The following is a 25,389-nucleotide window of genomic DNA, read 5'->3' as shown; positions in this document are numbered from 1 at the left end:
TTGGCGGCCACCGTGGTGTGATGGTAGCGTGCTCCGCCTATCACACCGTATGCCCTGGGTTCAACTCCCGGGCAAAGCAACATCAAAATTTTAGAAATAAGATTTTTCAATTAGAAGAAATTTTTTCTAAGTGGGGTCGCCCCTCGGCAGTGTCTGGCAAGCGCTCCGATTGTATTTCTGCCATGAAAAAGCTCTCAGTGAAAACTCATCTGCCTTGCAGATGCCGTTCGGAGTCGGCATAAAACATGTAGGTCCCGTCCGGCCAATTTGTAGGGAAAAATCAAGAGGAGCACGACGCAAATTGGAAGAGAAGCTCGGCCTTAGATCTCTTCGGAGGTTATCGCGCCTTACATTTATTTTTTTTTTTTTTATTGATTGGATAATGCCAAACGACTCATTTTGTACTGCCAAAGCTATTTCACTATAAATTGTATTTTGGACAGATACAAGGTCCTTACGTCCAAATTATACCTTTCAGCACCCAGTAAGCCTCAAATGCAAATCAAAGTCTTACTATGTCGATGACAAAGTGGCAAGACACAAAATAAGTGTTGATAATGGCTAATGGTCATAAACCTTATATGACTAAAATTACAAAAAAACATAAGTCAGGTCCTCAAGAGGAAATAGACTGCCCGAAGCAAATGTATTCTATCGAAAATGGGCTGATCAATTCATAAGTCTCTACAATCATTATAGAAAGTCTTTCAAATGGCGGAAGAAAGTCTTTTATTCTTGCCTTGGTATATGTACAGCAAAGCATGGATACCTTACAACGATTTGAGGCGTAAAAATGAGAAAGGTCCTTATCTTACATGGTGTGAATGCTGAAGAATTGGTTGCAGAAGGGAAGAAGAATATAGCATTGCCATTACCAAGAAGACGTACTCTTTCCAAGAAGAGCAAATATTTTGGCTCTTCCTGTCGAAGGTGTTACAGGAAGACGTTTTAGTCGGTGCGCGTTAGTAAAAATTCATACGAGAACAAAAATTATTGCGAAGAATGTAATGTTCCATTATATAAAGATTGTTTCAAGCTGTTTCACACAAAATAAAAAAATATTTCTTTATATTATAACGATAACACTAAGAAAACAATGTAACTTGTTGTACCTGTTGGTACATATGTGTACCGGTTAAAATGCTATTGGTACATATAAGTACCACACCTCCCCCTCCCTCCACGGCCTCCCACAAACATATATTCTTGCTTTTTCATCTGAAATAGTGTATATTAATCGAGCACAGGCCTTTAAGTTCGCTATTTTTGTTGGAGAGAGGAATTTCGAATTCAGGGACGAAAGGGTTAAGTAACTTCTCGATGAGTTAGATACTTGAAATTTCAAACTTAGTTCAGAGGTCGATGACAGCCGATGACACGACACAAAAGATTCGCTAGGGGGCGCACGGGATGAGATATTTAGAAATATCGTACGAAACAGAGGGAATTTGGGATTGATTTTTATGTAAGTTCTCATTGAGCTACAAGCGTAAAACTTCACAGGTAGGATAAGACGCCGGGAAAGTTTAAGAAGAGGAGAAAAAAATTCCGTTAGGTGGCGCACGGATCGAAATATTTTGATCAGAATTTGGAAATTTGGTGTTTTGAGATCGATTTTAAAGTAACTTCTCATTGAGCTACAAACATGAAACCAGAGACATGTTAAGACACCGTGACAAAGGAACAAAAGGAGAAAAAATTCCGTTAGGGTGGCGCACGGATCGAAAAAATTAGATAATAATTTGGAAATTTGAAACCGGGTTTTAAGTAACCTCTCGATGAGCTCGAAGCAAAAAATTTAGAGATTAATTCAGAGATCGATGACACAATAAAAAAAAGGTTCGCTAGGTGGTTCGCCGAGATATTTAGAAAAATCAAACGCAACGGAGGGAATTTTGGGATTGGTTTTTATGTAAGTTCTCATTGAGCTACAGGCGTAAAACTTAAAAGACACCGATAAAATGTAAGAAAAGGAGAAAATAAAAATATAAGAAAAAAATTTTAAGCACTTCCTTTATATAAATGGACAAAAATCAGCGAAAAATGTCTCCTTATATAATGACATATTCTTGCTAAACTTTGATATTTAAATTTTGACATAGAAATTGCAAAAATATGAGAAGTAAAAATATAAAGGTGGAGAGCAATTGATTGACTAATAATATCTCCTTTTCTACCAACTTTCCAATCCAAGTAATGTGGGAGCCAGAAGTCGAAACGCTTCGCTTTATACAGCCTTTGATAATTTTTGATAAAAATTAGATGTTGCACTGTCTTGTAAAATGTTACTGTATTTTGTTGTTGCGTGTTGAAAACTTTTCACGCTAAAATGGAAAACTTTCTATGGTATCTGGACAGAAATTTCCCTATTTATTTCTTTGAAAATTTGTAAAATTTTAAAATCTGTAAATTCATAGACGGTGGGCTGTTGAAATATATCCAGGAATATATTTTTTATATTTGTGGAGGGTCGAATGCAGCATATTGAATTTTTTTTTTCGGAATTTAAACAATTTGCTTCTGTGAAGGGATATTTGCAAAAGAAATGGAAAATTTCAAGTGGTTGTTGTACACTGAAAAATTGGAAATAATTTACAACAGGCGTCGACTGCTTGCTAATACACGTCCAAAAATGTCGGGAGAGGTGTCAAACGACACGTCTTGACCTCAGTACTGGTAATCTGAAGATAAACATTTTCATGGGGTAATTTTTGGGTGGGATATATTGACTAGAGATATACACCGTCGATAATCGCCGCCGCCGCCGATTTTAATCGTTTTTCGCACGCCGCCGCCGAATGTCAAAAATATCGGCGCGGCGGTGGCGGCGTCCGGCGCGTTACTATATTTTCTACTCGTTTATGATTGTTTAGGCCATTTATTGTTCATGTCCAAAATTGGTCGGATATGGTCGAATGGGGTATCAAGGGATACGCATAAATGCCAGTTATAATAAACTAATTGCGAGATTTAACTCTTTCTAACTGTTCAAAAGTTATTTAAAATAACAGGCGTTTTCGATGTCAGCTTAACACGGACTTTCCATCACCCAATTCACCAAGTTATTAAAACAAAACAATAAAGGAAAAGTTATATAATAAATTTATATGTTCACTTTGAATATTTAAAAAAAAATTAATAATGATCAATGAATTCAAATAAAATGACCCAAGGCGAACATGTTTTGAAATTGTCCTTAAGTTGTTAAAAAAAGCAAAATACTCAAAAAAAGTGCCGATTTTTTTAAAAATTTATATTGCGATTGGCTAAAAGAATAAGCGAAATCAGTGATGCAATATCCTTTACTAGGTTCTAGGGGTATGAACACTCCTTGGAATGATTCTTACCTCATACTTAAGTTGAGGACATACTTAAGTGGAGGTCACTTGGGCTTACTTACATTCAAACATCTGTTGTTTATTTGCGAAATTATATAATAGCGTCTGAAAAGTAAATTTTGATTTTCATACTTCATCCTTTAACACCCATGTCTCCCGTTTTGACATTTCCTAAAGTTGGCGGCCCTATCCAAAACTAGTCCCTTGGAGTGAGTCACATTGATTATAGCCTGTCAACCAAGTTTAAATATGACCTACACGTTACGGCTCCTTTTACAAATGTGAATACTTAGGCACATATATTTACCAGGTGAGGCTTTGTCCTTCGCAAGAACATTCAAAGTGGTGAACCAAAAGCTTTCCCAAGAAAGTCGAACTAATGACCGTGTGTGCTACTACCCTAATGTAGTGGACAGTCGAACTAGTCTGAAAACTGAAGCTATGCGGTCATCCATAATAAGCTCATAAGGCCGGAAAACAGCAGTTAACATCTTTCAACTTAAAATCGGTCGACTTTCATTCTTAAATATCGTTTTGATTTAACGAGGACTATTGAAAACAATGTTGTGAACACAAACGTCTGCAAACTTTGGTCTACATTTTAAAAATTTTATCCAGGGTCCTTGTAAAATTTTAATTATGTAGATGCGCCAAGGATTATACGATTTTCACCCATTACGCATTGGCATCCACTTAGACTGCTTATGATTTCGAGGGCGGCATTCTTGGCCGAATAGTCACTCCCTAACGTTTCAAGGTGTTTCTCTGGGGTAGCTCGGCAGCATAGCGCGACAAAAGCATCCGATGGAAAGTCTTCGGAGCTACACCTAGAGCTTCTAAAAGTGACGTCGAGGAAGGTATGAGTTCACTGATACAACAACAACAACAAAAAGGTATGAGTTCGAAATCGCAGTCCTATAGCTTCTGTGCTGGCATATGGTGTGAGGGTTAGGAGGCGTGGTAGCGACTGGTGGTTGGGATTGCTACTGTTCTCACATCGGGAATTGTAGCTCTTAAAACAGCCGAAAAAACTGGAGGCGCCCTGTGCCACGAGAGTCATGAGTTTTAATAGACCATTAATAGCAACCATAAGTCGCCTTTGTGCGTGAACGCCAAGGAGCCACAAATGATTTAAAGAAATTGTGTTCGCGACGATTATTAGGGGTTATCCCTATGTGAAACTACGGTTTGCACTAGATATACAGACAAAAATGTGACTATTTTATGTATCTCTATTTCTTTTCAACAGACGTAGCAGTACCAATTCTAAAGACCGGAGTGAAGCCTCTCTGGAGTAAGCGATCGAGGGAAAATCCCTCCGCAAGGAGCTACTCCGGAAAATTTTTGGACGGTCTTCGAGATCTTGAGACAAAAACCCCAGATCTTTCCGAAATGGCCAACACGTTGATTTCCTTAAATACATACAAACAAAACCTTTCCTAAATATTATTTTTTAAATAGAAAAATTAAGGTTTTTAAAGTAACAACACCGGCGTATCCCGCGTATCAGTGCTTCATTAAAATTACACTGGCCGGTCCACCAATGGCGTGGGATTTAAATTAAATCCGTGCAAAATCCCTTTGTACAAAATGTTTTTGCTGTGTACAACAAAATTACAACAACCACCTTAACTTTAGCTTAGAGGCTTTTGATTAATATTTAAAAAATTTTATTTTCATATATTTGTAAAAACTGAACGAAATACATACTTATAAATAAAAAGTTATATTTGAACTGGTATAAAGTTAGTCGGAGTCAATATCGTCGACATGCTCTGGTTCAGATAATAAGCCAATAACTTCACTCGTTAATGCTCGCCGCTTTGACCTAGGGGTTTTCCGCAAACTGTATATGAACAGGTCTGACGATATCAGCAATCTGTGCAGCAAATCCAAGTTACTACAAATTTTTGACTTTTTTGTGGTGAAAAGTTCACGATACTTTCGTGCATCTTTGTTTTTGGGCTCTTGAGCTTCTTCCGAAAGTTGACCAATAGGAAGAATAGCAGACACGATTATACTCTCCATGACATGGAATTTTTATGTACGCTCACTGGCATATTGTACCAAGCATATTCCGATAAATATAGTACCCTTGTCTCTGTCACATAGTGGTCAAAAGCTTCAGAATTTATTTGAATCCCACATCCTATGCATGAAAGTATTGTATGAAACCTTTTCAAAAGATTGATGTTTATGCCGGTTGTGTCTGATGTTATTTCAGGATCTCCAAAGAATCTTGTTGTTGTTGTTGTAGCGATAAGGTTGCTCCCCGAAGGCTTTGGGGAGTGCTATCGATGTAATGGTCCTTTGCCGGATACAGATCCGGTACGCTCCGGTACCACATCATCATTAGGTGCTAGCCCGACCATCTCGGGAACGATTTATGTGGCCACATTAAACCTTCAAGCCATCCCCTCCCTCCTCACCCCCAAGTTCCATAAGGAGCTTGGGGTCGCCAGAGCCTCGTCTGTTAGTGAAACAGGATTCGCCGCGGATAGGTGAGATTGACAATTGGGTTTGGGGAAGCTATATATTGCGCTGGCAGCCTGAAGGGTTGCGCTACACAGCCCCTTGAATCTGGTATTTTAGTCGCCTCTTACAACAGGCATACCTACCGCGGAAATATTCTGCCCCCTAACCCGCTGTTCTAATGAAAAAATTCCAAAGAATCTCACAGTGTCATCATTTGTGTTGCCGGTGTTTTGCTTTGGCATATCAATCAACTTCTTTCCTAAATCTATTTTGGATATGTTCTTTCTTCTTTATCATCTTTTCCTTATTTTCTTCCCCCCTCACACACCAGGTCTTCATTTCCATTCGATAAGCGATTTGTAGCATACATTCCATGCATCGTATCCAAGAATGTAAAGGGGAAATTCCGAAAGCAAGCAAGCTTTTGTCAACATTTCGCTCTGACAGGGCTCGCATATTATTCATATCTTTTGGAGAAGCCCCACATATGTAGCACTTTTGCGATGATGTATATGGCGGCCACCGTGGTGTGATGGTAGCGTGCTCCGCCTACCACACCGTATGCCCTGGGTTCGCATCCCGGGCAAAGCAACATCAAAATTTTAGAAATAAAGTTTTTAAATTAGAAGAAAATTTTTCTAACCGGAGTCGCCCCTCGGCAGTGTTTGGCAAGCGCTCCGGGTGTATTTCTGCCATGAAAAGCTCATTGAAAATTCATCTGCCTTGCAGATGCCGTTCGGAGTCGGCATAAAACATGTAGGTCCAGTCCGGCCAATTTGTAGGGAAAATCAAGAGGAGCACGCCGCAAATTGGAAGAGAAGCTCGGCCTTAGATCTCTTCGGAGGTTATCGCGCCTTACATTTATTTATTTTTTATATGCCGACAGAGCGTTAGGTAGACGTATATGTGACGTATACATACATATGTATATTCCCGAAGCACTCAATTGCTTAGAAGTATCACCATAATAGACGACCCTCAGGTAGGCGTGCATACATAAGTTGATGGAATAGGTGCACAACTCGTTAACTATGGTGAAAACTCATATGACAAACAATGAAGGCTATTCAGTGTACAATTTTCCTGTTTCTGGATTTTTACCATTTCAGGTATAACTGTCTTTTTTGGGATCTAGTATTGTAGACTTGAAATGAGGACATTCCATTGTTAGGTCACTGCGCTTCATACGTGAGCGAGGGCATAGAGACATTAAGTTGGCGATTACAAAGAAAAGCGCAAAATTTCGCAATGGTTTTTTTTTTTTTTTTATCTGAAACTATATGAAATTCCCTTTAATGAGTATTTATTCGTTCAATGGAATTGAGCGGAATGAGGCAATTTTTTTTATAATGAAAACCAAATTTTTTCTATGCTTACCAAACTTACTGGCTGTATAAAACAAAAAAAAATTAAATTTAAACAAGTAAGAACGGGACTGTCTTCGGCTGTGCCGAAGACTTCATACCTTTCATAAATGGGGCTGAACAATAATCTTATCCTGCTCGTAATCTCCGAATAATCGGATGTATAAGATAAGAAATATATAGTGAACAGATCTACATACCTTAACGATTTTTAAGATAAATATAAAATAAAAAATAGTTAGGTACTTTGTGTGAGGATCCAAAGTTTCAGGTTTTTTGTGGTCTGCGTGTAAAAACTATGACTACGAATCACGTATTTCAACAATATATGACGTAAGCGTAACTATTTGATGAAATTTGATGAATTTTGAAGCTTCTAGCCGTAAAAAGGTGGCAAAAATTAGAGTTTATATGGGGTACATAGTATATATACCACCGATCTCTATGATTTTTTCAGACAACAATATATGCTATATACGTAAGCATATGGTGAAATTTGAAGCGTCTAGCTGTTAAAAAGGGGCAGAAATTGCGCACAGTTTCTTATCTGAACAATCGGTTGTATGAGATATATACTATATATACCACCGATCTCAATGAGTTTTTCAGACAACAATATATGCTATACACGTAAGCATTTGGTGAAATTTGAACATATCTAAACGATTTTTAAGATAAATATAAAATAAAAAATAGGTAGGTAATCTGTGTGAGGATGCAAAGCTTCACGTTTTTTGTGGTCTGCATGTAAAAACTATGAGTACGAATCACGTCTTTCAAAAATATATGACGTAAACGTAATTATTTGATGAAATTTGATGAATTTTGAAGCTTCTAGCCGTAAAAAAGGGGCAAAAATGACAGTTTATATGAAGTATATAATATATATACCACCGATCTCTATGATTTTTTAGCCACAACAATATATGCTACATACGTAAGCATTTTGTGAAATTTGAAGCTTGCAGCTGTTAAAACGGGGCAGAAATTGCGCAAAGTTTCTTATCTGAACAATCGGTTGTATGAGATATATACTATATATACAACCGATCTCTATGATTTTTTCAGACAACAATATATGCTATATACGTAAGCAATCGGTGAAATTTGAAGCTTATAGCTGTTAAAATGGGGTAGAAATTGCGTAAAATTTCTTATCTGAACAATCGGTTGTATGAGATATATACTATATATACAACCGATCTCTATGATTTTTTCAGACAACAATATATGCTATATACGTAAGCAATCGGTGAAATTTGAAGCTTATGGCTGTTAAAATGGGGTAGAAATTGCGAAAAGTTTCTTATATGAACAATCGGTTGTATGAGATATATACTATATATACAACCGATCTCTATGATTTTTGCAGACAATATATGCTATATATGTACGTAAGCAATCGGTGAAATTTGAAGCTTATAGCTGTTAAAATGGGGTAGAAATTGCGAAAAGTTTCTTATCTGAACAATCGGTTGTATGAGATATATACTATATATACAACCGATCTCTATGATTTTTTCAGACAACAATATATGCTATATACGTAAGTATTCGGTGAAATTTGAAGCTTCTAGCTGTTAAAATGGGGCTAAAATTTGCGAATATATATATATATACTATATATACCACCATATATATACTATATGTTCGGCCTGAGTGCGTCGTAAACCGGCAGTGGGTAGGCGCACAAGGGTCGATCTCGGGAAGGTTCACTCAAAAAGAAATAAATAAGTACACAAAGAGGAATTCCTCGTTATAAAATAATATTTAATTTGAGTGTGTGGAAATGTAAAAGAGGATACAATATTACCTTTGTGTATAACTGGACGATGGTGATCCTGGGCGATGTGAACTGCTTGGCGGTCAATCGAAAAAGAGACCGGTTGTGCCGTTGAGGACAACCGCTAAGCCGCGAAAAGGTCCTCTTGTATTAAGGAGGGGAAAAAAGCCACACACACAACAGCCCCCACATATACGTGCATGGGTGCTGACAACCTGCACACACACATGCATGCGTATGAAACGCATGCATGTGCATGCATGCACACAAATGCGGCGTGAGTGTGGGTGGCTGGAAATCTTATTAAAACGTTAGGGAGGGGCGCCGTCAATCAAGTAAAAGTTAGGCCTTGGGCCTAAACATGCCGCCCCCCTTGCGGTACGCAACATCACAGTCCGCCAAGGATCACCGACCGTGAAGAAGAGAAGAAAAAAAATAAAAAACTTATAACTAATTATATCTAACTTAACATAAACCCTGGTCAGTCCGCCGGCTTGGCGGCACGCAAGTTGGTCTGCGCAATGGGTGAGCTTGGTTGCTGATGCCTCTGTCATTCGGCACTTTTCCCGTTATGATTCAAGGCCTAAGCCAGGTTTGCCTAGAGCTAGGGATTGCGAAAAGAAGTAAGAAGATATACGTGTTCATATTTCTTGCCGTTTATTACAAATTCATTGGAAATTCTATGCTTGTGAATTTTGTATGAAGAAAATTCAATAAAAAAGGAACGTATTGTAATGATACAAGATTTTAAACGCACACCTCTTGCGACTGTGTACAGCAGAAATTCAATAAAAAATAAAAAAGTGTAAAATTCATGGATTTCGGTCGTTACCGAACATTTTCATGTTAGGCCTTGGTTGTGCCCGAGAGTACCCAACCGAAGATGGTACTCTGAGCCAGCAAAGGGCCAAACGTGGTGGGCAGAATCCCTGGTAGCATTATTTCGGCATATACGTCTGTCCCTAGTACGAGGCGGATCGGGGCGGATGAATAAAACTGTGGATCCGCCAGACGGAGATGTGCGTACGGGGATGCTATGGCGCTGTCGACGCTGGTCGTGGGGGCCATTCGCCGAAAATTGGACACGACCGCCGCATGGGTTGCAATTCGTTTATTTTGGCCGTGTCTTCCTCGTATGCGTAGTAGGCATCCTGCTTGCCCGCCAATGTTGCTGGCCGGGAGTTGGAGCTCCTGGGCGAGCTCATATGCTATCACGGTGGTGGGGGAGCATCCGTCAATTACGGCCCGGACGAGGTGTAGCCGCCCCCCAGCTTCTATCTTCACGACCGCGGTGGGTGTGATCGCTACCGTTGGTATCATGGTGGCGGTGGCCGCTGGATGTTGGGCTACGAGCCCTGACCGGAAGGTGGACACGGTGGTGAGCTGCAGCGTGTTGCCTCCTGGCTACGATCTTGTGGCTGATTTCGTTGGTGCAGGCGAAGAGGCCGTGTCTCCGCTCTGCGGTCGCGCGAATGTCGTCTCCGTTGGGGGTTCCTGGGTTGCCGGCGAAGAGACCGGGTCTCCGCTCGGCCGTTATATGTATGGCGCTGGGCTGTCGCTGTCCCTTGTTGGAGCCGCTTCCTCTCGTGCTGCAGAAGTGGTCGAAATGATTTGGCTGTAGGCGTTGTGGTCGGGCGAAGAGACCGCGTCTCCGCTCCGGTTCGGCTGGCATCTCGGTTTCGGGGTGGACGAAGAGGTCCAGTCTCCGTTCCAGCGTCCGACGCATATAACGAGATTGAGTCGTCTAGCCGCTCTCGGGGTGAATCTAGCTCCTCTTCCACTTGGATGCTCCATGGCTTGGAGCGGGCTTCTCGTAATAGCTGCTCCTCTTCGTCGATCGAGGCGATGTGCAGCATCGTGTGGTGCTTCTCGCCGCACCGTTTGCATCGCCCTTGGCTTGGGCACGCGTTAGAGCGGTGATCAGGCGCCAGACAATTTCCGCAGTAGCTTTCGCGAATGGTTACGTAGAGGCGCTCTTCTGGCCTTTTCGCCCGAAAGGTTGGGCACAAGCGGATAGGGTGTCGCTCAAGACACACTCGGCATTCCGACGAATAACGCGCTGCGTTCGTGGCAGCATTACGTTTTAAAGCGGCAAAACGACCCATTTTCCTGAAAGGAGTGAAATAGGTTTCAATGGGTCGGGTCATTGTCAAAGTGCATGGGCGAGTGGTCCCTAGTTGTATTATTGGGCATTTGGGAAATTTTATTAACGCGCGCATAAGGGGAAACATCTGTCGCTGCAAAAAAAAAAGATTCATATGTGGCGTGCATTATGTGCATGGCCTCTTTCCCCGCACGTTATGTGCCTGGGTCTTTAGTGCCTTATTTTGTTTATTTTGTGTCACCCGGCAGCGTTTTAGTTGGCCACGGGCACACTAGTGCTGTAGAAAATGAGCATTTACGATTTTCGGTTCACACATTCTGGTGCCGAACCGGGTAGAAAGTGTATAGCGTGGGTTCTTTTGAGTCGCTGTTATTTGTGTTGTTGGTGCTAAAACCCAACAACTTCCCTGCCCGCCACAAAAAAAATGTTTGGACAGCAAAATTGTATGCGATGTAAAGAAAAAATAAAAAAATGTTCGTTTTGGATGAGGAGAATCATTTGTAGAATGTATCATTTTCCTCTTTTTGTGTTACCTTTCGGTTATTTATGAGAGTTGTTTATTCAACCTTTCCCCAAATACGCTTCTAGTCCGGTTTAATTGATGGCCTTTAGCAAATGGCACGGTTCCCGAAGGGTGTTTGGCTCCGGTACCGATTTTTCGGAAACGGGTTCTTCGGTACCCGTTTGCATCATTTTGTGCATCCCTAATATAATGTACATTTCAAACTCGGCATATATATGTACATACGTTGGTATAAGTATATGGGCAGTCAGTGCACGTACTTTACCGCATTGGTAGTTTGACATACCTTTTTGACCAATTTTTCATTTTCTACTACTTCTGCTACCAACAATTTGATTCTACCAATATTTCAGTATTTTCGCACTGAAAACGCATACTGCGATAATTTTAAAGTATTGAATTGCAGAGCCCACCCAACTAACATTAGGAGGCGATACTGACCAAATCAGTAAATTTTGAGAAAAAAAAGAACTTAAACAGGAAATAAATTTTTGAGTAGAGAAATATATCGACTGAGTACGCGAATATTTTCTGCGCTATTTCTCTCAGTTTTTTTTTTTTTTTTTTTTTTTGAATAATTTGAACGACAATAGGAAGTTTTACGTAAACGATAACATGCTGAAATTGGTTGTTTTCGGCAGTAATTTTGGTACCTTGGAAAATTGTTGTTGTGATTAGACATTTTGGTGCATGTTTGTCAGTATTTCACACTCACGATACAGGAAAAAAGTGAGTATCGTATAGGCATAAGCTATGTACATAGATATATACAAATGTGCATGTAATTTTGTCTTGTTTACGTGTTTTAAAGGTGTCATTTCCTTGAGAATGTGCGATATTTGTTTTACCATACCTTATTAATTGTTTGTACACATCTGAACTGTAGCTGGTGTTTTCTTGGTAAAACCTACCAACTACTACTATTTTCACTTTTAGCATTCCGCTCACTGGTACCAGCATACCAACGGCAAAGACAAAAAAAACGCACATTCATACATACCCGTGTATAGAATGTAAAATTCCTATGAATTGAAACAACGGGAAGTGTATCAAGTGATTTTCCGTTCGTTCATTTCATTTTTTACTACGGCGTGCACAAGATGGTCAATGATGGTGAATCAATTAATAGATCCACATTGGCCATATCACAAGATAAGAATGAAAAGGGTTCTATCCCCAATGGCTCAGAACAGCAGTCTACGAAATTACCTACAATCCAAAAAAAGAAAACCAACCTGATTCGTTGAAGGAATGTATCTCTTGAGATTCAAAGTTTCTTATCATAAGCAATTATTCTCTACATTCGAATAAGCACGTGTTGGGGAAAACTCGTATCATCATCTTCATCTATGTAAGTTCTCTTTATTCAACATCATCGTACAAAAAACAATAATTTAGCATGTAAAAGATTAGTGAAGTAGTTATTCTCCATGTCCAAAAGTGTAGTTTTCACTTCAAATTCCAGCAGCTAGCACGTTAAAAGTTTGCTGGCGTCTTTTATATTCAAGTTTTTTTTTTTTTTTTTGTGAGTAGCAACGTTTGATGAAAACCCATTATAAGCAGTTTGCTGGTGATAATTAGGAGCCATATACGGTATATATAGCGAACGCAAATTACCAACGGTATGTGGCATACGAGGTTGCATGGGACGCTGTAAATTCATCATATGTGATTGCATCGCTAAATGTGGTTGTTGTTGTTGTAACTGCGGCTGTAACTGATACTGGTGTAAACGCGAGGCTACGGAACGACCAACCGACGGATATATACCGCTAGCTGTTGCTAAATTATTGTTATGGTTAATGGCATAGTAATTATTATTGTTAATATTGCCGCTGTTAGCAGCGTACATTTGCATTGTTTGCTTTTGAAGTTGGTGTTGTTGTTGCTGCTGTGACGCTGCTAAATGTTGTGTTTGTTGTGCCTGCAGTGCTGTTTGATAAATTTCGCAAAATTATCACGTAGCAAATCGTTTGCGATAGGGGCACCAATATTCTTTTGATGTATTAAAAACTCAGCAAAATTGAATTCCTTCCATTTCATACTTATAAATTTAAATTGTTTATATTCAAAATCGATGGATATGTCTAGAGTTTGCCGCAGGATAATGCGTGAAATCTCATCCAGCTCACCGGGTTTGAAGTCCTTGCAAATGCCCAGTAAGATGTACGAGGTGCATATCGTGGCCATAGTCGACAAGGCGTCTTGTTGTTGGAAGAAGAGGAGCTCAAAACTCACAACTAGTGCTTTTCGGCCGTAATCAACAACTCTACTTCCACCTTGACGATCGGATTTTGTCCATGCGTCTCATTTTGAGCACTATTAGTTATGACATCCAAAATGAGCACCCGTTTGAATTCAAGGTCAGTAGATGTTGATCCATTCATGCTCTTATAAAGACACATTGCGCCAGTGCGTAGCGGTACCAATTGCCGCTGCACCGGCCATGTGGGATCGATGGCGAGGCATGTGGGCAGCATTTGTTGAATTCTATTGCGCACAACTGTCATGGCATCCAGATTCGCATGGCCGTATATACGCAAATACGGACCAAAAGCGTCGACGTGGGTGATATGAAGTCTTTTGGTGGCATAAGTCGTGGATGATGAAACGGAAGTCATTCTGTCGTTTCAGTGCTCTGTTAAAGCTCTTGTGTTCCAATTAAGTGTGCTGATTTTAAATGTAGTATGCGTTTAGGTTTTATTAGTAAACGCACTGCGATCTTTGGTTTTTGCTCATCTTTCATTTGTTGTTGCATCGGAGAACAAAGCGGTTTGCGTCCATTGGCTATCATACTACGGCACATGTAAACGGTGAATAGGGAAGTGACAAAATTAAAAACTTTTTGCTTAAAATTGCGCAACTTGCACCATGCAACTACGCGAACGTCCTATGGTTTGTTTCATTTTTAGTACTAGCTTCCACCGATTTCTATGCTGCATCAGATTTACTAGCTTTCTGTGACTTAAAATTGCATCGACGGTAGGCCTCGAATCCGGTGCTGGTGACATCATTTCCCGAATTAGAGATTCCAATTCCGGTGATGTGGATTGCATAAAATCTTTTGGCAACATGCCGCTGCGTAGCTGATGCCACAGGGGGCCATTGTGGGGCAGCTCCAAAAAACATGACAATTCAAGCATTGCAACGCCCAAACTGAATATATCAGCTGCTTTGGAGAATTTCCCTTGTAATATTTCTGGGGCCATATAACGTGAATCACCTTCAGTCGCCTGGTGCCGGTTTGCCCTATCCACATCAATAACCAATCCAAAGTCAGCCAATTTACAACTATCGTCATCGCCTATTAGCACATTATCTAATTTTATGTCCAAATGTATTAGATTGCGGTCATGTAGACTTTTCAAAGCTAAAGCCAAATCTAAAAGTATATTCCAAATTTTCTCTTCAGGTATATGCCGACGTCGTACTAAATATCTGTCTAAACTCTCACGACACAATTCCATTTGCATGTACAAACGATCGTTTTGTTCCCACGCTCGGTAGAATTGCACGAAATTGGCATGACCAGAGAATTGTTCATAACGTCGTACTTCCTCCAAACGTTCTTGACGATGATATTCACTACGATATAATTCCTTTGACATTTTTATTGCATACATAAGCCCATCTTCATTGGAACGTACTTTGAAAACTGTACCAAAAGAGCCTTCCCCAATTTGTTCAAGCCATGTAAAACATTGCTCAAAATAGGTTTCGTTTATGGAACGGTCATACGAACCGCTTAATGCATTAGCATCCAATTCGGGTAATGCATTACCATTTCCATCATACTCGCCACGAAATGAACTTGCTTGGGTAGTTGAAGACATGGACGCAGATAAATGACTACGATTTGATCTTCTTAACTTTGGTGGGCGTAGTCGATATTCATTATGATTATTCCGTTGCTTGTGGCTATGTTGGAATGCTACTTCAGTGCGTATTTCGGGTACTGGCAGACGTGGTAATGGAAGCGCTGTTTCAGGGGCCATCATAATTATAAAGCCTTAGACTAAAACTATTTATATTCTTTTAGTTTCCTTCAAAATTTCAGCCAAAAGTATCAAAGAAAAATATATTTTTCACATGAAAAACCGAACGGTAGACCTGTACTAAGGCCACGGTGCGGGAGTAACTTAAACCAAGAAAAAATTGAGCCGGGTTTACAATATTTATGTAGAAATTTTGCACTTGATTTAAACCGTTAAGAGCTCAAAACGAATCTTTGTCTAAATAAGTTGAAGATATTTAAGGAGATTGTGGTAAAGTTTGTGATATTCTCTTCAACATTAATGGAAAATGAAAACAGTGATACCCCAGCAGAATCCAGTGAAGAGGACGAACACCAAAGGAATTTCCGATGTCGGAAACGGACCGCCTTCACGCGATATAGTTTCGAGACCTATCGCCTCGCCTGGCCATTGGCTATGCATGCTGCTTCCGTTAGCCTTCGCATCGAATCTTTTACAAAACAACAGATGTAATGAAGAAATTACGACACAATTCACACTCACTATTGCCGCCATCGGTATGTGTGTCGAAAGCTTATGCTTCTTTCTTTATATGTTTTACAAGACTAGTTTGCTGCTAAAGTTGGTTGTTGCTTTTGTACCTGGTCTTTTTACTACGTTATTGTACAACGTACTATTGCAACTGTCCTGGAGTTATGGACTATTCTTGGGATTCGATACTACCTTCTGTTACCAGAATACTTATATACGCGTGATGCGTGGATTTCCTGGTAGCTTTAGCTTAGGTGAAGCGGCGGTACTGGTACAGGGATTGATGCTATTTCTATTTAATACAATGTTGAAAGTTCCTAATATTGTCAATGCTACGAAAGTAAGGAGTGATTTTGAGCAACTTAATGTGATCATGATGTGTGCGCTATCTTATTTGTTTGCTGTTTGTTGGCTGCTAGCTGTTGCCAATGTATTTCGTATGAAAATCTACTTTTATATATTAATGCTATTATTGGCTATAGGTGTTACGTGCACACCAATTACGAAACCAATTCCTATAATTGCGCTACTTAAATTTATACGAAAAGACGAAGTTAGGATAAAAATAATTATGTTCTATGTAGCTCTGGTTGCTTTAACGGTTGTTATAGTATGGGGGCGAAAGCAAAGTCAGGGAAAGGCATCCACACGAGTTCGCAAACTATTTCATTTGCTTATTGTAATAGTCTACGTACCTGGATTACTGTATCAATGCGATTTCCTTTACATTGCATCTGGCGTGGCATTGGCTCTTATTACAGTTTTTGAATTAGTTCGTATATGTAATATACCACCATTGGATGTGCATTTACGCAACGCCTTTGCATCCTTCTCTGACGAAAAAGATGCGGGAGTATTCGCCTTAACGCCATTTTGCCTGCTTATTGGTTGTTCATTGCCTTTATGGATAAGCCCATGCCCTTGCTACCAAGACAACACATCTAGTTACACTAATCGAATTGTCCCTCTTTTCTCGGGTATTCTTACAATTGGATTTGGAGATACAGCTGCAAGTGTGATCGGTTCGAAATTTGGTCGCATCAAGTGGAGTAACTCAAAAAAATCACTGGAAGGAACTTTGGCTTTTGTTCTCGCAACGCTATCGTCCATATTATGCCTGAACTGTTTTGGTTTTACAAATCTGACTCTGTTTAAATCGTTTGTGATAGCAGTTGCAACTATTGCAACTGCTTTAGTTGAAGCGAATACCGATCAAATAGATAACTTAACATTGCCAATTATTTTTTATACAATTGTAAATATAATTTAAATTTACCAATCAATTTTTTATATCGTCACCCTAATATAATAGAGAACCCCAAATTCTTACCCTAACATTGAAATACCACTTTAAAAAGCTTTATAAACCGTTTGTATTTGTATGCATAAGGGGCTGTGTTATTTAAAATCACATTTATGATAGATTTTTATCAATAACATCTTAATACATCAATAAGTAAAAATGTACTGCTTACTGTTGTAAAGTACGATATAACGAGCACTAATATTTGATTTTCAGATGAATTATCCTAGTTATTGTTTACTGTATATTCTACCACTTTTCAAACCATATATTTATGAGAAAACTTATTGGAATAATGGAATGAATATACAACCCACTCAGCATTTAGATGATTAAATTTTGAATTTCCCTACATATAAATACAATTTGATTACTCTTTCTGACCAAATAATGAGTTATCATATAATTTAAACAACAGGGCTAGTTTTGAACAATTTTTTGATATGACTCCTCGTTATGTCCAAAAAAAACAAAAACTGAATAGAGAAAGTTTGCCAATCCCACATGGTGGAATCATACTTGAGTCTACTGTGGTTACTGTAGATGATCGAAAGTTTTGAATCATTTTCAATGTTCGGCTTCTGAATCTTTTCTGGCTATCTTGTTGATTGAATAATGAGTTTTATGCCCATTTCACAGGGGCGTAATGAACTATTTCGCCAAGTTTTCTACCTTAAGCCCTAATCGAAATCGAACGTCGATGCAAAATACAAACTTCTTAATTACCGCATCATTGCTTTGTTGAATGCCTACTAGAATGAAAAAATCCGGTCGGTCTCGCTTGGTGCTTGGAAGACTTTCTGAAGATGAACCTTCATCAGTGTCACCACGAAAACTTTACGATTTCGGATTCATGTAAACATACATTTTGTTTGTCTCGCGCCTTTGGCCGAGTGTGTAGGTGGTCTGTCATCCTCGCTCGTGGTGAGCGGGTGAAGTTGGGTTGATTTGCGGTCCTCGCTCTGGGAGAGCGAGTGAATTGTGGGTTTGATTTTGAAAATGAAAAATAATTGTTTTGTGGCAGATGGGGATCTGCATTAGGGTGGTTGATTGGCCTCGGTGGGCGAGCGCTGGGTTTTGAAATTTTGAAAATTTAAAAAAAATTATGGGCCGAGTGCCTTTGTTTTCTGTGGCAGACCGAGGGTCTGCGTAAAGGCTTTTCTGGTATACTCGTTATGGGAGAACGAGTGAGTGGGATATTTATTTTTTTTTTTTTGAACGGAGGGATGTGGAGGCACGGGGGGGATTGTTAAGCGAAGCTTTTGGTCCTCGCACAATCTATCTCCGTGGGAAGAAGGATCAGTTTGACCAAAGGTCGTCTGACTTGACCCTTCTCGGTTATGAGGTCGACTACACGTACTCGGTTATCTTCTCCGAGGTGTACGTCGACGACTCTACCTAGCCTCCACTCGTTGGGAGATAAGTTGTCCTCTTTGAGGACAGCGAGATCTCCCACTTTTATATTTTCTTTGGGATGCTTCCACTTCACTCGTTTTTGAAGTTCGGATAGATATTCCACCTTCCATCGTTTGCAGAAAGTGTGATGGAGGGCTTTGAGCTTCTGCCATCTGTTTATTATGGAGGCCGTGCTTTCGTTCACATCCGGTTCTGGCGGCGCCAGAAGATGGCTGCCTGTTAGGAAATGTCCTGGAGTTAGGGGTTCCAGGTCCGTTGGGTCATTCGACCCCGGACTGAGAGGGCGCGAGTTGAGGCACGCCTCAATCCGGCACAAAAGTGTTTGGAACTCCTCCATAGTATATTTGTGGGGAGAAGCGATCTTTTTGAAGTGGCTTTTGAAGCTCTTCACTCCCGCTTCCCACAAGCCGCCCATATGTGGAGCGCCAGCGGGAATAAAATGCCAAGTTAATGCTTGATGGCTATACTTGGAGACTGTTTTGTCTCGGCTTTCTGCCAGGAAGGCTTTGAATTCCGATCGTAGAGATCTGGAAGCTCCGACAAAGTTCGTACCATTGTCGGAGTAGATGTTCTTCGGACATCCTCTTCTCGCGATAAAACGCGAAAAGGCCGCGAGGAAGCCTGGGGTACTAAGGTCACTAGTGGCTTCTAAATGGATGGCCTTAGTGGAAAAGCAGACGAAAAGGCATACGTAGCCTTTTGACAGTCGACATCCCCTACCGCGGTAGCTTTTGATGTCGAAGGGCCCTGCAAAGTCTACCCCGGTATTGGTGAACGCGCGGGTAAAAGTAGTCCGTTCGCAGGGAAGGGTCCCCATAAGTTGGGACTGTACCTGCTTTCGGTGAATAATGCAGGTTTTGCACTTGTGGATGATGGCTCTGATCATGGTCTTGACATTCGGTATCCAGTATTGGGTTCGGATAAGACGGAGCATGAGCTGGTTCTCGCCATGAAGGGAGTCATGATGAGCCATCATAACTGTAAGGCGAGACAGCCTACAATTGTACGGCAAGATGATCGGATGACGCTCATTGTATGACATGTCCTTTGAAGCCCCTAGACGCCCCCCTGTTCTAATAATATCATCTTTGTCGATATATGGGTTGAGTGACAGTATTTCACTCTTTCGATCGATAGGTTCCCTATTTTTCAATTTTAAATATTCTGTCCCGTAAAATTGTTTCTGGCAGACTCGTATTAATGCTTGAGTCGTTGCCTTAATCTCATCGGCTGAGATTATGCACGACCTTTCGTGGAACATTGCTTTAGTTTTTGGGTGAGTTCGTTTATAAAATCTCCTAACATAGGAAAGAACCTTTAAAGCCCTGGGTAAATTTGAAAAACGGTCGAGAATCTCTACATGATCTACCCTTGTCGTGGCATATGTTTGTGCCCTCTTCTCCTCAACGGACGTTTTGTATTCGGTCTCTTGTGCTGGCCAGTGGGAAATGTCTTCTTGCAGCCAAGAAGGTCCCTGCCACCACAACGAATTGTTGGTCAACTCTGATGCAAGTAGTCCTCTGCTTCCTAGATCCGCTGGATTAGATTCCGAGTCCACGTGAAGCCAGTCCTTGCTACCGACCATATCGATGATCTTAGTGACTCGGTGTGCGACGAAGGTTGACCAGGAACAGGGCGGCTTTCTTATCCATGCGAGTACGATGGTTGAATCCGTCCAGAGGTGAACTTTTACGGGTCCCAAATGAATATTTCGGAATATTGATTCCATCATTTCTGCGAGAAGCACGGCGCCGCAGAGTTCTAAACGTGGTAGCGAGATGGTTTTCACTGGAGCTACTCTGGTTTTTGCTAAGAGTAAGTGAATGAAAAACTGATCGTCTCTTTTTACGCGCATATATATCGCTGCAGCATATGCTTTCTCGGAAGCGTCACAGAAGCCGTGGATTTCTATTTCGCCTTCCGGGGAAAAATTTACCCACCGCGGTATCCGTATGTTATCTATTTCGCCATAGTGTTGGGTGAAGGTTTTCCACCGTTCTAATGTATTTGGTGAGACAGGCTCATCCCATCCGGTGCCTTCTAACCAAATATTCTGCATTAATATTTTTGCTACTATGACCATTGGTGCAAGCCAGCCTAAAGGGTCGAAAAGTTTGGCTATAGCGGATAGGATTGCGCGTTTGGTGATGTTCTCGCCCTTCTCTAAAACTCCTGCGGTGAAGTAAAACATGTCTGAATGCGCGTTCCATCGTATTCCGAGTGCCTTCACCGAGCTAGCCTCTTCAAACGCTAGGAAGTCCTCGCTGAGCAAATCCGTTTTGGGGATGTCCTGAAGGACTTCCTCACAATTGGATGTCCACTTGCGCAATGGAAAGCCAGCTGAGTGTAATGCTTCGCGAATCTCGTTCCTTGCTTTGATAGTTGACGCTATTGTATGCCCTCCAGATAAAACGTCGTCGACATACATACTTTCGCGTAATATACCCGATGCTATTGGGTGGGTATTTTCTACATCATTAGCCAATTGTAGAAGTGACCGTATCGCAAGGTAGGGGGCGCAGTTTACACCAAATGTGACAGTCTTTAGTTCGTAAAGACTGATGGGTTCGTTGGGGGATGTTCGATGGACAATTCTTTGAAATTTGGCGTGATTATCGGTCACCCAAATTTGCCTATACATCTTTTCTATGTCACTATTAAAGACAAAGCGATACAGTCGCCAACGTAAAATTAAAATAGGCAAGTCTGCTTGGAGTACTGGACCTGGGTGGAGTATGTCGTTTAGACTAATGCCATTTGCTGTCGGACTTGACGCGTTGAAGACGACGCGCACCTTGGTAGTGGTACTTTCCGCCTTTACAACGGCGTGGTGGGGCAGGAAATAATTATCCGAATCGTCGGATGGTACATTATTTTTAATTTTTCTCATATGTCCAAGCGTTTCGTATTCGGATAACACTCGAACATATTCTTTCCCTAACTCTTGGTTTTTTAGTAATCGCCCCTCATTTCTGAAGAATTGTGAACATGCGCGCTTTAGGGACGGTCCTAATTTAATATTCTCAGGGTAATCCTGCCTGAATGGTAGCGAGACTGTATATCTTCCACTTTCATCACGTTTTGTTGTGTCCTTGAATAATTGTTCACAATACCTTTCTTCTTCATTAAGCATTTTGTTTTTGGGAACATTTTCTACCTCCCAGAAAGCTTTTAATTGGTTGTCCAACGCAACCTCGTTGTAGAATGACATGATGCTCTTCGTCGGACTCGGTGCTTCGATGCGACCGGTTAGTATCCAACCGAACACTGTCTCTTGGGCCAAAAGTGTATTTAGTACATTCTTTTTCAGACCACTCAGTATAATTTGGGGATATATGTCTCCTCCAAGTATGAGGTCTACATCTTCGTTGATGTAGAACCTCTTGTCTGCCAAAACCAAGTCTGGGAATGCCTGCATAGTCATGACGTTGATATGGCAGGATGGAAGATTCCCAGTGAGTTTGGCTAGGACTAGAACGGGTGTAGTCAGGCTGAAGCAGGCATCCACTGGTGAACGTAATTCAATTTTGGATGCTTCTTTCACCTGGGCTGACACCGAATTTGTGATGCCTGAAACTTGGGCATGCATTTTTCTCGCTGGCAAATTGATTCTGCGTTTCAGTCTTTCAGTTATAAAGGAACATTCAGACCCTGAATCAATTAATGCCCGTGAGGAGAAGTCGGTACCATTATGGCGAATGTGTACGCGTGCAGTTCCTAATAGCACGCCTGTGCTGGAATTGGCATGACAGGATTTTACATTCTGGTTCGCAGATTGTCGCGCCTGTGCCGAAGTTGTTGGGCTATTATCCGCATCTTTGAAAGGATTGCGTACAGCCGTGTGCTGAGATGTATCCGCATGCAGGAGCGTGTGGTGACGAGAGTGGCATTTGGAACAGTTGTAGGAACTGGTGCACTTCGTCACGGTGTGTCCTGGGGATAAGCAATTCAGGCAGCCACTTGTGGCTTTTATAAATTTAATCCTTTCTACTGGGGTTAAGTCGCAGAAGCGTGAACAGTTGCGTAATCTGTGTTCAGGGGATTTACACATTTTACAAATTGATTTTATTGTTTGCTTGGATACTTTCGTTTGAAAAGCACCAAGTCTTTTCGTAGGGGTTTCCGTTGATTGTCGCGACGCGTTTGGTTTTTGCACTTTCGAAGTGGCATGCCCTGTAAAACCAGACACTGTTTCAAGTGTCTGGAACCGATTAGACAGGAATTTATCCATATCCTCCCACTTGGATATGTCCATTTTATGGTCTATACTTTGCTCCCAAAGAGCCAGCGTGCTCTCTGGTAACTTGGTTGAGCATAGATAGGTCAGGATTGCATCCCAATTGGAAGTGTCAATTTTGTGGCATTTGAGGGAAGAAATACAATTATTTATATCATTTTGCAGCTTTTTTATTGAACTGCCACACTCACTTTCTACCTTTTTTAAGTTAAATAAAATTTGTAGTTGTGTGTTAACTAAGATACGTTTGTTTTCGTATCTTTCACACAAGTTTTTCCAGGCCATCTCGAAACCTTCATTTGTGAGGGGGCATTTTTTAACGATATCTTTTGCTTCGCCCTGCGTTTTGTTGTTGAGATGGAATAACTTTTCCACCCCTTTCAAGCTGGAATTGTTTATATAAATTGCCGTGAAAAGATCGCGAAAAGTTGGCCAAGACAGATAATCCCCTTTAAAAACTTCCGTATCGCAAGCAGGGAGGCGAATTTTATGCCCATGAGGTTCTTGCTCAGGGTTGACGTTCTTTTCATCCTTCTTGTATTTTTCTGCCTCAGCAGATATAGACGCTGAACATCGCACGTAGATTGCGTATGCTGCCTTTTGCTTCTTTCTGATCGCCATAACGTCATCCGCTGACACCTCATCAGATCCCAATAGCGAATCAAACGCAGACTTTACCTTCTTCCACAAGAGCCGCAACTCTTCCTGCTGTATTGCAAGGGTGTGTTTGCTATGGTCGCTCTCCGGAATAAGGCTGTAATCTTTATCAAACTCTGCGATTGATTCTGCTAAACGGATGTAGGTTTCCATTGTTTTATTTACGTTTATTAACGAGAAAATTGCCGATTATAGAAATGGAACGCTTTAGAGTAAAAATACCTGCCCAGCCGTAAATAAACACTACTGAAATTCGAAGTTTATTATTTATTTTGTTTATTGCAGAATTTGTCAGAGTAGCGACAACGAAAAGGGTTTACTTTATGGACTTTTTGTTACAGCAGCGACAACCGCAAAAGGTTTAATTTACAGACTTTGTCTCAGCGGCAACAACAAAAAAAGGGGGACCACTCGCCACCTCCACAGATAATAGGTGTATTTTTGAAAAAGTGAAAAAATGCGTGCGATATTGCAAAACAAGCGCAAAAAAAAGTGTAAATAGTGTTTAAAAAGTGAAGTGAGCACCGGATTAATTAATTAAATTGAACTCAATTTCGTGTTTGTGATGTGCAAAAAAACAACAACACAAAACTATTTAGTATGGTGCGGAAAATGAGGTTAGGTAACCCTCTTCCTTGTGTTGTGTCTGGAAAACCTTACCACTGGTGGGGGGATAGACCAGATAATCACAAGGATCGAAATAAAATTAATAAACCAAGTGATTTAATTTTTGAAATTGGAAAGAAAAATGGTGCTCACTAAATAACTTCACTTTTTCACTTCTTTTTTTGATTTTAATTTTTCGCGCACTACACGGGTTTTTTTTTTTCTTTATTTTGCAAAAAAAAAACAACACTCAAAAAAAAAGTGGCAAGAAATATAACACTTACTTCTTATCGGTTTTTGTGCTGGAAAAGTTGATTGTGCTGTGCTGTGGTTGGCAAATATGCTGTGGCTCTGGTCACCTATGTACAATGTAAACCTCCAACTTTTTCCTTGTCGATTTTTGGTGGCAAATAAATTTTTTTTTTTGACAAAATCCTTCGGCAAATTGTCTAGTAGGCAAAATTGTGCTGCGTTGTGGACTGTAATTTGTAGGTGCTTTTAGTTCCTTTTTCGGGGAGTAAGGACCAATGTTCGGCCTGAGTGCGTCGTAAACCGGCAGTGGGTAGGCGCACAAGGGTCGATCTCGGGAAGGTTCACTCAAAAAGAAATAAATAAGTACACAAAGAGGAATTCCTCGTTATAAAATAATATTTAATTTGAGTGTGTGGAAATGTAAAAGAGGATACAATATTACCTTTGTGTATAACTGGACGATGGTGATCCTGGGCGATGTGAACTGCTTGGCGGTCAATCGAAAAAGAGACCGGTTGTGCCGTTGAGGACAACCGCTAAGCCGCGAAAAGGTCCTCTGGTATTAAGGAGGGGAAAAAAGCCACACACACAACAGCCCCCACATATACGTGCATGGGTGCTGACAACCTGCACACACACATGCATGCGTATGAAACGCATGCATGTGCATGCATGCACACAAATGCGGCGTGAGTGTGGGTGGCTGGAAATCTTATTAAAACGTTAGGGAGGGGCGCCGTCAATCAAGTAAAAGTTAGGCCTTGGGCCTAAACACTATATATACCACCATATATATACTATATATACCACCGATCTTTATGATTTT

The 25,389-nt window shown here is 40.7% G+C and overlaps 1 protein-coding gene and 2 pseudogenes across 1 annotated transcript in view; 2 read left to right on the top strand and 1 right to left on the bottom strand.

Moving 5' to 3' along the window:
• The window catches only part of LOC137250826 (M-phase phosphoprotein 8), a 34,786-nt gene that overhangs the window by 2,942 nt on the left and 6,455 nt on the right, over positions 1-25,389 (top strand). The gene's annotated exons all lie outside the window — the stretch shown is intronic.
• On the bottom strand, positions 13,228-15,582 carry LOC137248853 (membrane-associated tyrosine- and threonine-specific cdc2-inhibitory kinase-like; annotated as a pseudogene).
• On the top strand, positions 15,883-17,675 carry LOC137247763 (dolichol kinase-like; annotated as a pseudogene).

This window comes from Eurosta solidaginis, chromosome 4 (genome assembly GCF_040869045.1).
Source record: "Eurosta solidaginis isolate ZX-2024a chromosome 4, ASM4086904v1, whole genome shotgun sequence".
Taxonomy (NCBI): domain Eukaryota; kingdom Metazoa; phylum Arthropoda; class Insecta; order Diptera; family Tephritidae; genus Eurosta; species Eurosta solidaginis.
Note: the sequence above shows the minus strand (reverse complement) of the source record. Positions and strands in the feature narration are given on the sequence as shown.